We start from the raw sequence: 11,198 nt of genomic DNA on the forward strand, positions 1-11,198 counted from the left end.
GTGTTTACTTTGCTGAAGGTCCATTATGATGGTCAGTGTGTAGAACAGGTTGAAGTATTTCCTGTAAAGCTGGTCTTGCTGTGGCAAATTTCCTCGATGTTTGCATATCAGTAAAAGATTTGATTTCTCCATCAATTTTAAAGCTTAGCTTACTGGGATATAGAATTCTGAGCTGGAAATTGTTCTGTTTAAGTAGATTAAAGGTAGATGACCACTGTCTTCTTGCTTGGAAAGTTTCATTAGAGAAGTCTTCAGTCACTCTGATGGATTTGCCCCTGTAGCTCAACTGGCATTTACTCTTGGAAGCTTGCAGAATCTTTTCTTTGGTCTTGACTTTGGACAGGTTGAAACCAAATAATAGGGGCAAAAACACTAGCAAAAATGAAGTTCTAATTGTTAAAGAAGGCAAAAATGGAAGATAGTATTTAAACTAGAATAGCGAAGACAAAAAGAGGGGAAAAAAGGAAAAAGAAAGAAAAATGTAGAGGAAAAATGTTGACATTAAGAAAATGAAAACAAAAACAAAAAAAAGTAACATGCTCATGGCTGGGAAGAATCAACATTGTTAACATGTCTATATTTCCCATAACATTTTACCAATTCAATGCCACCCCTATTAAAATACCAACATTGTACTTTCAAACTTGGAAAAAATGATTCTGCGTTTTGTATGGAACCAGAAAAAACCTCATATAGCTAAGGTAGTTCTTAGTAATAAAAACAAAGCTGGGGGGCATCACCATACCTGATTTTAAGTTTTACTACAAGGCCACAGTGGTCAAGACAGCATGGTACTGGCACAAAAATAGAGACATAGACATTTGGAATCAAATAGAAAATCTTGAAATGAAACTAACAACTTACAACCACCTAATCTTCGATAAACCAAATAAGAGCATCCACTGGGGGAAAGACTCCCTATTCAATAAATGGTGCTGGGAGAACTGGATATCTGCATGCAGAAGACCTCTCTCCACTCACAAAAATTGGTTCAAGATGGATAAAGACTTAAATTTAAGGCATGAAACAATAAAAATCCTCAAAGAAAGCATAGGAGAAACACTGGATGATCTCGGCCTGGGAAAGACTTCATGAAGAAGACTGGCATGGCAACTGCAACAACAAAAATAAACAAATGGAATTTAATTAAACTAAAAAGCTTCTGTACAACTAAGGAGACAACAACCAAAGCAAATAGACAACATGCCCAATGGGAAAGGATATTTGCATATTTTGAATCAGACAAAAGCTTAATAACTAGGATCTATAGAGAACTTAAATTAATCCACATGAAAAAAGCCAACAATCCCATACATCAAGGGGGAAGAGACATGAACAGAACCTTCTCCAAAGAAGACGGACGAATGGCTAGCAAACATATAAAAAAATGTTCATCATCCCTATCTATTAGAGAAATGCAAATTAAAACCACCTTGAGATATCATCTAACTCCAGTGAGAATGGCCTATATCACAAAATCTCAAAACCGCAGATGCTGGCATGGACATGGCGAGAAGGGAACACTTTTACACTGCTGGTGGGACTGCAAACTAATACAACCTTTTTGGAAGGAAGTATGGAGAAACCTCAAAGAACTCAACCTAGACCTCCTGTTTGATCCTGCAAGCCCATTACTGGGCATCCATCCAGAAGGGAAAAAAAAACTTTTATTATAAAGACACCTGTACTGGACTGTTTATCACAGCTCAATTTACAATTGCTAAAATGTGGAAGCAGCCTAAATGCCCCTCAACCCAGGAATGGATTGGCAAGCTGTGGTATATGTACACCATGGAATACTATTCAGCCATTTTAAAAATGGAGATTTTGCAGCATTTGTATTAACCTGGATGGAGGTGGAACACATTATTTTTAGTGAAGCATTACAGGAAAGGAGAAGCATGAATCCTACATATTCAACTTTGATATGAGGATAATTAATGACAATTAATGATACAGGGGGGGGTGGGGAAAAGGAAGAGCAGACAGAGAGAAGGAGGGAGGGAGGTGAGGGAAAGGAAAAGAAAAAAAAAAGAAAAGAAAACAGTGACTAATTCACTATAATTAGTGACATAAATTGGATTAAAATAGTGACATAAATTGGATTTAATTTTGACCAAAGTACTTTATTTGAACAATAATTTTTAATTCAACTTGTTAGTATGTTGTTTAGGATATTGCATCATCATTTATAAGTGAAGTATGTTTGTAATTTCCCTTTATAATAATATATTTTTTCCAATTTTAATACCAGGTATATCCAGATGAAGTAGAACAATTTTGAAGTATTTCTTCTTTTTCTATTGTCTAGACGATTTGGCATGATCTGTTTTTTGAAATTATCTTCTATTTTTATTTATAAATATTAGTTGTCTATTTTTTGAGACTTTGGAAAAAAAGAAAAACAACAGAAGTCAACTAATGACTCCATACTGAACCTCAGAGTCAAAGCATTCTGTCATAGACACACTTTTATTTGACAATGTGAATGTTACTTTTTTTGCATTATTATTATTGCTCAATATTTCATTGCAGCAATCGTCTGATTTCTTTTCCAAATGTATTTATCTTCATTCGTTCTTTACGAGATTTTTGTTTCTAGTCCTTATCTTAAACATTGTTATTGTTACTAAATTTTAAGCCTTTTTAGTTTTGTGAAGGCAAAAAGTGGACATAAACACAGGTATATGTATAGAGAAAAATATATATATATAAGTAAACTTTGGGTAGAATTTAATATTCATTTGGGCTTTGTAAGTTTTTTAGGTAATAGAAAAAGATTCTTTAAGGAAGGGCTCCCAGGAGACACCAGGGAGTGAGCAGGAGGACAGGACAAGGGAAGAGGTGGAGCAGCATGTGATTTCATGGAAGTCCCGGCTCAGCCTGATCCTCTGGGGCGCTGGAGCATAAACTAAAAGCATATTCTTCCTTGAGATGAGGCAGCTGGACACTGAGCCGGTCTCTGGCCTTAGGCCAAGAGAAGTGCTAGGTGGGTTAGAGGTTAGGTGGCCTAGGGGACAAAGAACTCCCAGACACTGCTGGCTCTCTGCAGGGGCTGAACTGGCTCCGGCACCAGGACAGACGCCATCCTTCAACTGCAAAGCACTTAGCTGGGGGCAGCACTGAGGGCTGGTAAGAGGGACCCATAGAAATCCGAGTGCCCAGCAACAGCTTCAGCCACAAACTTCTCCATATCGCCTGCTCTCACCACCAGGGACCAGTCTGGGGTCTTGGATCATGTTCTTTTGAAGTTCTGAGGATGGCTTTTCATCGCTGACAGACACTTTCTTCTCCCAGTGTGTGGGAGCGGGTGTCCCTGGAATGCCTCTGTGAGACTGAGCAATCATGGCCTGTAAAAGGTCCACAGAGCCCACTTTTGGCTCATCTAGCCCTTGAGTTCATTGCTTTCCTAGGACAGGCACCAGCTGACAGAGGCAGAGAGTCATTTATAGAGCCTGCCTATGGATGACCAAACATTTCATAGCATCTATCTACACATGTCTTTCCAGACTGGAGTACCATGGCAAGATCACAGCTTACTACCCCTCAGACTCCTGGGCTCAAGCAATCCTCCTGCCTCAGCCTTCTAAGTAGCTGGCACTACAGGCGCCTGCCATTCGCCTAGTTAATTTTTCTATTTTTTAGTAAATACTGTATCTCATTATGTTGCCCAGTCTGGTCTCAATTGATCCTCAGCTTCCCAAAGTGCTGAGATTACAGCCATGAGCCACCACACCCACCCCGCCTGTCTAGAAATTTCTGAAATCCATCATCACCTTTGGTTTCTGGCTGGCATTTCACAGAACTAAGCCAGTAGTTCTCAGAAGTCAAGGAATCATTTCGTCCATTATTTGATTTACCAGTGACTTCATTTATTCTAACTCTAATCCTCTTCCTTTCCTCATGTATTAATAGACCTTACTTTCAGACCAACAGCATTTTTATTCTCTGTAAAGGACATGTTCAACATTTCTTACAAGGTAGGTCTATTGACAACAAAGTCTCTGATTTTTGTGTGGGAGTCTTTACTTATTCACTTTAGAAGGATAATTTTGCAACCCACTGAATTCTAGGTTGGTGGAGTTTTTTTTTCAACAATTAAATATTTCCCTTCACTCTATTCCTGCTTGCATGGTTTGTGAGGAAGATTCAGATGGAATTCTTATCTCTGTTCTTCTGTGGGTAAGGTATATTTGTTCCTCTAGCTTCTGCAAGATTTTCTTTTCATCTTTGATTTTCAAAAGTTTACATATGATTTGGCTAGATGTATTTGGAGTGGGCACAGGGACATTTATCCTGCTTGGTGTTCTCTGAGCTTCCCAAATCAGTGGTTTGGTGTTTGACATTAATTTGGCAAAATTCTCCATCATTATTGCTTCAAATGTTGCTTCCGTACCTCCTCTCTCTTCTGATATTACCATCATGCACATGTTACATCTTTTGTAGTTGTCTCACAATTCTTGTCTATGCTACCCTGGGTTTTTTTCCAGTTTTGTTCTTCTCTTTGCCTTATCAGTTTTGATAGTTTTTGCTGTCATGTCCTCATGCTCAGAGATTTTTTTTCTCCTTAGCTGTGTCCAGGCTACTGATGAGCTCATCAAAGGCCTTCTTCATTTCTGTCACAGTGTTTTTGATCTCTGGCTTCTCTTTGTGGTTCTTTCTTATAATTTCCATCTTTCTGCTTGCATTACCCATTAGTTCTTACATGCTGTCTACTTTTCCCATTAGAGTCCTTAGCATATTATTCATAGTTTTTAATAATCCTTGGTCTGACAAATGCAACATGCCTGCTATATCTAACCTCAGTTCTGATGCTTGTGCAGTCTCTCCAGACTGCGTTTTCTTTTAGCATGCCTTATGATTTTTTTTTTTTTTTTGAAGGGCATACGTGAGGTACTGGTAAAGGAACTGTGGTAATTTGGCTATTAATAATGTAACAGTGGGTGGTGCCTGTGACTCAAAGGGTAGGGCGCCGGCCCCATATGCTGGAGGTGGCGGGTTCAAACCCAGCCCTGGCCAAAAACTGCAAAATAATAATAATAATAATGTAACAGTAATGTGGGGGGAGAGGAAGAGTTCTATAGTTCTAAGATTAAGCCTCAGTCTTTCAGTGAACGCTGTGCCCCTAGACTGTGAACTTTACCAGTACTTTTCAGCTTTTCCCCCCTGAGGTGGGACAGGATGGCTAGAGCAGGCTGGAGTTGGGTATTTCCTTTCTCTTCCTCCATCACCTGCTCTGATGAAACCGCAGCAGATGAGCTTTGGATGAAAGTTTCGCCTGAGGGCAGGCTGTAAGAAGAACAGAATGCCATGAAATACTTCAAAATAATTCTCTTCCCTTCCCTCAGATTTTTCTCTTACAGTCACTGTGAGGACCTGTCATATCTTTTGGGATAAAATTCATGGAAGTGTGGGGATCTCCCTAGAGCCAACTGACTTCTCCCGGAATATTTTTTTTTTTTCTTTCCAGTTTTTGGCCAGGGCTGGGTTTGAACCTGCCACCTCTGGCATATGGGCATATGGGACCGGTGCCCTACCCCTTTGAGCCACAGGCGCCGCCCTTCTCCCAGAATTTTTAACTATCAGACTTGTCCACATTGAGCCTCCAGCAATTCAAGTTTTCTGGCACTGGGTCCCATGGAGATTTCTGCTCTAGGGTTTCTGGTCTAGTAAGTTGTGATTGTTTATTTATTTATTCATTTTTTTTTATTATTTTTTTACATATACATGTGTTTATTAGGTTTCCACTTTTTGCCTTCACAAAATTAAACAGACTTAAAATATAATAACAATGTTTAAGATAAGGACTAGAAACAAAAACCTCGTAAAGAAGTAACAAAGATAAATATATTCAGAAAAGAAATCAGACGATTGCTGAATCGAAATATTAAGCAATAATAATAATAATAATGCAAAGAAAGTAACATTCACATTGTCAAAAAGAGTATATCTATTATAGAATGCTTTGAGTCTGAGGTTCAGTATGGAGTCATCAGTTAACTTCTTCTTATCTTTTTTTCCAAAGTCTCAAAAAATAGACAACTAATATTTATAAATAAAAGTAAAAGATAATTTCAAAAAACAGATCATGCTAAATCTTATAGACAATAGAAAAAGAAGAAATGCTTCAAAATCCTTCTACTTAATCTGGATACACCTGATATTAAAATTGGAGAAAATATTATTATAAAGGGGAAATTACAAACATATTTCACTTATAAATGAGGACGCCATATCCTAAACAACATATTGACAAGTTGTGATTGTTCATATCCTCCTGTCTTTTCAATTTTCCAATCCAGGGTGTTGATTGGCCTGTGACTTCTCTTCTCTGATGGATCTAAGAATAGTGGTTGATCTTTCACGTCTGTGTAGATTTTTTACTTGTTAAGATGGAATGATGACTTCTAATCTTACACGCTCTACACTTTATTTTTCAATGCTCACAGCGTTTATGGGAGTCTCTTTCATTTGCAGAGAGGTACCTTTCAAAAAACCTAAACTATATTTAATGATAGAAATTCAGAAAATTACAGTTAAAGTCATTTCTTCTCTTCTTACTAATACTTCTCTTCCATGTATCTTGGAGGGATTAGATAATTTTTCAAAAGGGAATATAGACGTAAATACTGGAAAAGGAGAGGGAAAATTCTATTTATGGAAAATATTATTTTCTAATAGAAAGTCCAAAGTGGAAACTACCAATATACTCTTAGAAATCTAAAGAGCGTTCAGTAAGGCTTTAAGATACAACGTCAGTTTTAAAAATACTACTTTTATATATTAGCAAGTACAAAGTAGAAAATATAATTTTTATTTTTTTATTTTTTCTTATTATTTTTTTTTTTTTTGTAGAGACAGAGTCTCACTTTATGGCCCTCGGTAGAGTGCCGTGGCATCACACAGCTCACAGCTTAAGCGATTCTCTTGCCTCAGCCTCCAGAGCAGCTGGGACTACAGGTGCCCGCCACAATGCCCGGCTATTTTTTGGTTGCAGTTCAGCCGGGGCCGGGTTTGAACCTGCCACCCTCGGTATATGGGGATGGCGCCTTACTGACTGAGCCACAAGAGCTGCCCGGAAATATAATTTTTAAAATGTCCCTGTCACAGAAGCAACAAAATCATAAAGTATTTAGAAGTAGAATTGACTTAAAAATATATGTATAAGACCTTCGTGGAGAAACTGAAACTATTGAAAGACATAAAAGAAGACTTGAATGAATGAGATTGCATCCAATGTTTTCTTAGAGGTCCTAATCAATAAAAAAATAGAGAAAACAGTATAAATGGTGGAAAGAAAGATTTAAAATTGGTCTTTTTGCAGTCGATAATATTGATTGCAGTTATTAAATTTAGGGCTTATTTATCAATTTATTTATTTATAAATTTATCAATTTATTTATAAATCAAATCAAATCAAATTCAAGAACATACTGGCAGGATAGTTTCTTAGATTTTCAGCGAGAAAGCCTAGATACAAATGTAGATGTCATTTACATGCAAACATTAGTATCTTTTCTATATCAAGTTAGTAACCAAATGGAAATTAGAATATATGTCTGGAAAAAGTTAGTTCCTATTCGTAGTGTGTTGATTAGTGGCCCACTAAAAGTCATATCTACCTAGAACCTCAAAATGTAACTTTATTGGGAAATGAGGTCTTTGCAGATATATTAATGAATGCTTTCCAGATGAAATCATCCTGGATTGAGGATAAGCCCTAAATTTAATAACTGGTATCTTTTAGGAAAAAGGAAAGAGAGATTTGGGGGGCACGGGGAAGAAGGCCATGTGACGATGGAGGCAGAGGTTGGAGTGGTGCTGCTACACACCAAGGGCTGGCTATCTAGGGAGATGCCGGAAGCTGGAAGAGGTAGGGAGGGACTGTTTCCTGAAGCGCTGGCAGGAGCATGGCCCTTTACACAAATTGATCTTAAGCCTCTGGCCTCCAAAACTATAAGAGGACAAACTTCCGTTTTTGTGTTTTTTAAGCTACCAAGTTTGTGGTAATTTTCTGTGGCAACCCCAGGAAACTACCATGAGATCATGAAAAAAATCTATAAAATACCTAGGAATAAATCCGGTATAAATGTGCACAGTCTGCATTAACAATTCATATATTTTTACAGAAAGACAAAAAGCAGGCCTGAATAAATGGATAAATGCCAAGCTTATGGATGGGAAGATTCAACTCTTTAAAGATGCCAATTCTCAAAAAATTAGTCTGTAGTCTTGGCACCTGTAGGTTCATGGTTAGGGCACTGGCCATATACACTGGACCTGGTGGGTTCAAACCCAGCCCAGACTTGCTAAAAACAACAATGACAGCTTCAACAAAAAAATGGCCAGGCGTTGTGGCAGGGACCTGTAGTCCCAGCTACTTGGGAGGCGGAGGCAAGAGAATCTCTTAAGTTTGAGGTTGCTGTGAGCTGTGACGCTACAGCACTCTATCTAGGGTGACATCGTGACACTGTCTTAAAAAAAAAAAAGAAAAATTAGCCTGTAAATTCAGCCTACCCGATGACTACAGTCAAAATAATTTTTCAGACTTTTACATGCTGATTATAAAATGTCTGTGGAAGTATAAATTTTTAAGAATAACTAAGATACTTTAATAAAAAGATGATCGAACTGATGATCGACCTAATAAAAAGATGATGAACAACCATATATGATGTTGTATTATAAATTTACAGTGAATAGAATGGTGTGTTGTTGGTACTTTAAGAAAAACAAGTCAATACAAAAAAAATGATTAAGGTTCCAGAAACAGACCCAGGAATATGTGAGAAAGCCAAATTGCAGAATTACAAATGGTAAGTGAATATCCAGAAAGATAATTGGCCTTACAAAGATTCAGAAGAATCCAATTAAAACAGAAAAGAAAATACACTTTTTGATACAACAGCCTGGAAAAATAGAAAATGTTTAATAACATCAATTTATTGGTAAGGATGAGAACAAACGACATTTTTATGTTGCTGATGTATTACATTAGGGTATAACCACTGTGCGGGACAAACGGCAGTCAATTCAGCTAACATGTACATACTTTACAAATTGGCAAAATCTACTGATAGGCCCTTACCCTTCTTTTGAACAAGAAAGCACATTCAAGATTATTTGTAACAAAAAAATGCTAGAAATCATCTGAATGACCTGTAGTCAAGGAACAGTTAAATGAACTGTGTTTCATCCCTGCAATGAAATATTATGCACCAAAGAATAAAGCACCCCCATGAGAACAAGTACCAGCAAGGCAAATATGGACAGGTTATCACACGCTCAGAGATATAACTTAAAGACTTAGAAGAGTTTTTGAGGGTGAAAAAACCATAAACCATGCCTTTCTTTATTCTCGCATCACTCTAAATCAACACAGAAGACTTTTGTGACCAAATGTATAAGGCGTTTTCCCCACACACCAAGCAACAGACACCACGGGGTGTCCCATAATCCAATTCAATTCTAATTCTATCTACTTGGGGATTGTGTCAGATCCCACAGGGTTGAGGCTCCCTGGCTTGAACACAACAGTCGCAAGTCTGGGCCTCTGAAACTTTAGACCTACTGGTTTCAAGCTCGGGTTCCCAGGACCCCAGTCATTGGATTTAATTACTTTGCTAGAGCAGCTTACAGAACTCAGGAGAACATTTGCTTATGCTAAGCACTAATTATTACAAATGATACTACATAGGATACAGGTGAAGAGATATGCAGGGTGAGGTCTGAGGGAAGGGACGTGGCATTCCCAGGCCATGTATGTGACTAGCCCGCTGTTGAGATCAGTGCATATTATCATCGTCACAGTGATTCAATCATACAACAGTCTGTATCTGTTACGAAACATCAAGCCAAGAAAGCAACCCCAAAGTAACATAGCAAAATAACCTCAGAAATTATATGGATAACATAATTTTGTTTGGTAAACATATTTCAACTCTAAGAAAATTTGAAATTAAGCATTTAAATGTCAAGATAAATAATTCTATTTTTTTTTTTTTTTTGTAGAGACAAGAGTCTCACTTTATGGCCCTCGGTAGAGTGCCGTGGCCTCACACAGCTCACAGCAACCTCCAACTCCTGGGCTTAAGCGATTCTCTTGCCTCAGCCTCCCAAGTAGCTGGGACTACAGGCACCCGCCACAATGCCCGGCTATTTTTTGGGTACAATTTAGCCGGGGCAGGGTTTGAACCCGCCACCCTCAGTATATGGGGCCGGCGCCTTACGGACTGAGCCACAGGCGCCACCCCAAATAATTCTATTTTATTAATAATTTAGTGTTAAGATTTTTGCACATATTCATGGTCTCTACACCTGTGACATTTAGAATTTTGTCTAGTAAAATTGTAGCTTATTTGAACAACAGTCTTGATGACCCCAATTCTAAATGTATTGTTATTTATTTAGACTTATGAATTTAATTTAATACCTTTGCTTCATAAACATTAATGGAACATTAAGAGAACTTGAGGGCCTATTTTTTAGCTGTAGTGTTATTTACATCTCAGGATAATTTTGTAAATCAGACAGTACAGAACTTAAAAAGGAAATAGAATGTATCAGTTTTATGCATACAGCTTGAAATAAAGAAATCTAGATGACTATACTTACAAATTTGGTTTAATATAATCAAAGTCCTCTTACAAGTGTTGCTAAAATTTGATTTCATATTATGTAACTTTAATAAACTACTTTTAATTCTTAAAAACAAAGGTAACTTCCAAAGAGTATTTCCTATGGCAAAAAGAATCATGTTCAAGGAAATAAAAAATATATTTTAGACCCCCTCCTCTTTTTTGAGGAACTAAGACTTTAGACAATAAACATACACATACAATAATACCACATGATTCTATAGGTAGATATCTAAGAAAATAATAGCTATGAAAATAACATAATAGGCCAGGCACAGTGGCACAAACCTGTATAATCCCAGTACTCTGGGAGGCCATGGTGAGATGGGAGGATCACTGGAGCCTAGGAGTTTGATATCAGCCTGGGCAATATAAGAAGATCCTGCATCTGCCAAAAAAAGAATTTTAAAGGGAAATAAAAAAGGAAAATAAGATAACAAGATCAGAAGATAAGGTGATAGTACCAGAACATAGATCAGAAAAGAATAGGTATGAAAGTGAGAATAGCATTTCCCCCTGAAAAAAAGTCAAGGAGACTAATTGTATCCGTAACCTTTGGAT

The sequence above is a fragment of the Nycticebus coucang genome, chromosome 11 (genome assembly GCF_027406575.1).
Source record: "Nycticebus coucang isolate mNycCou1 chromosome 11, mNycCou1.pri, whole genome shotgun sequence".
NCBI classification, from domain to species: domain Eukaryota; kingdom Metazoa; phylum Chordata; class Mammalia; order Primates; family Lorisidae; genus Nycticebus; species Nycticebus coucang.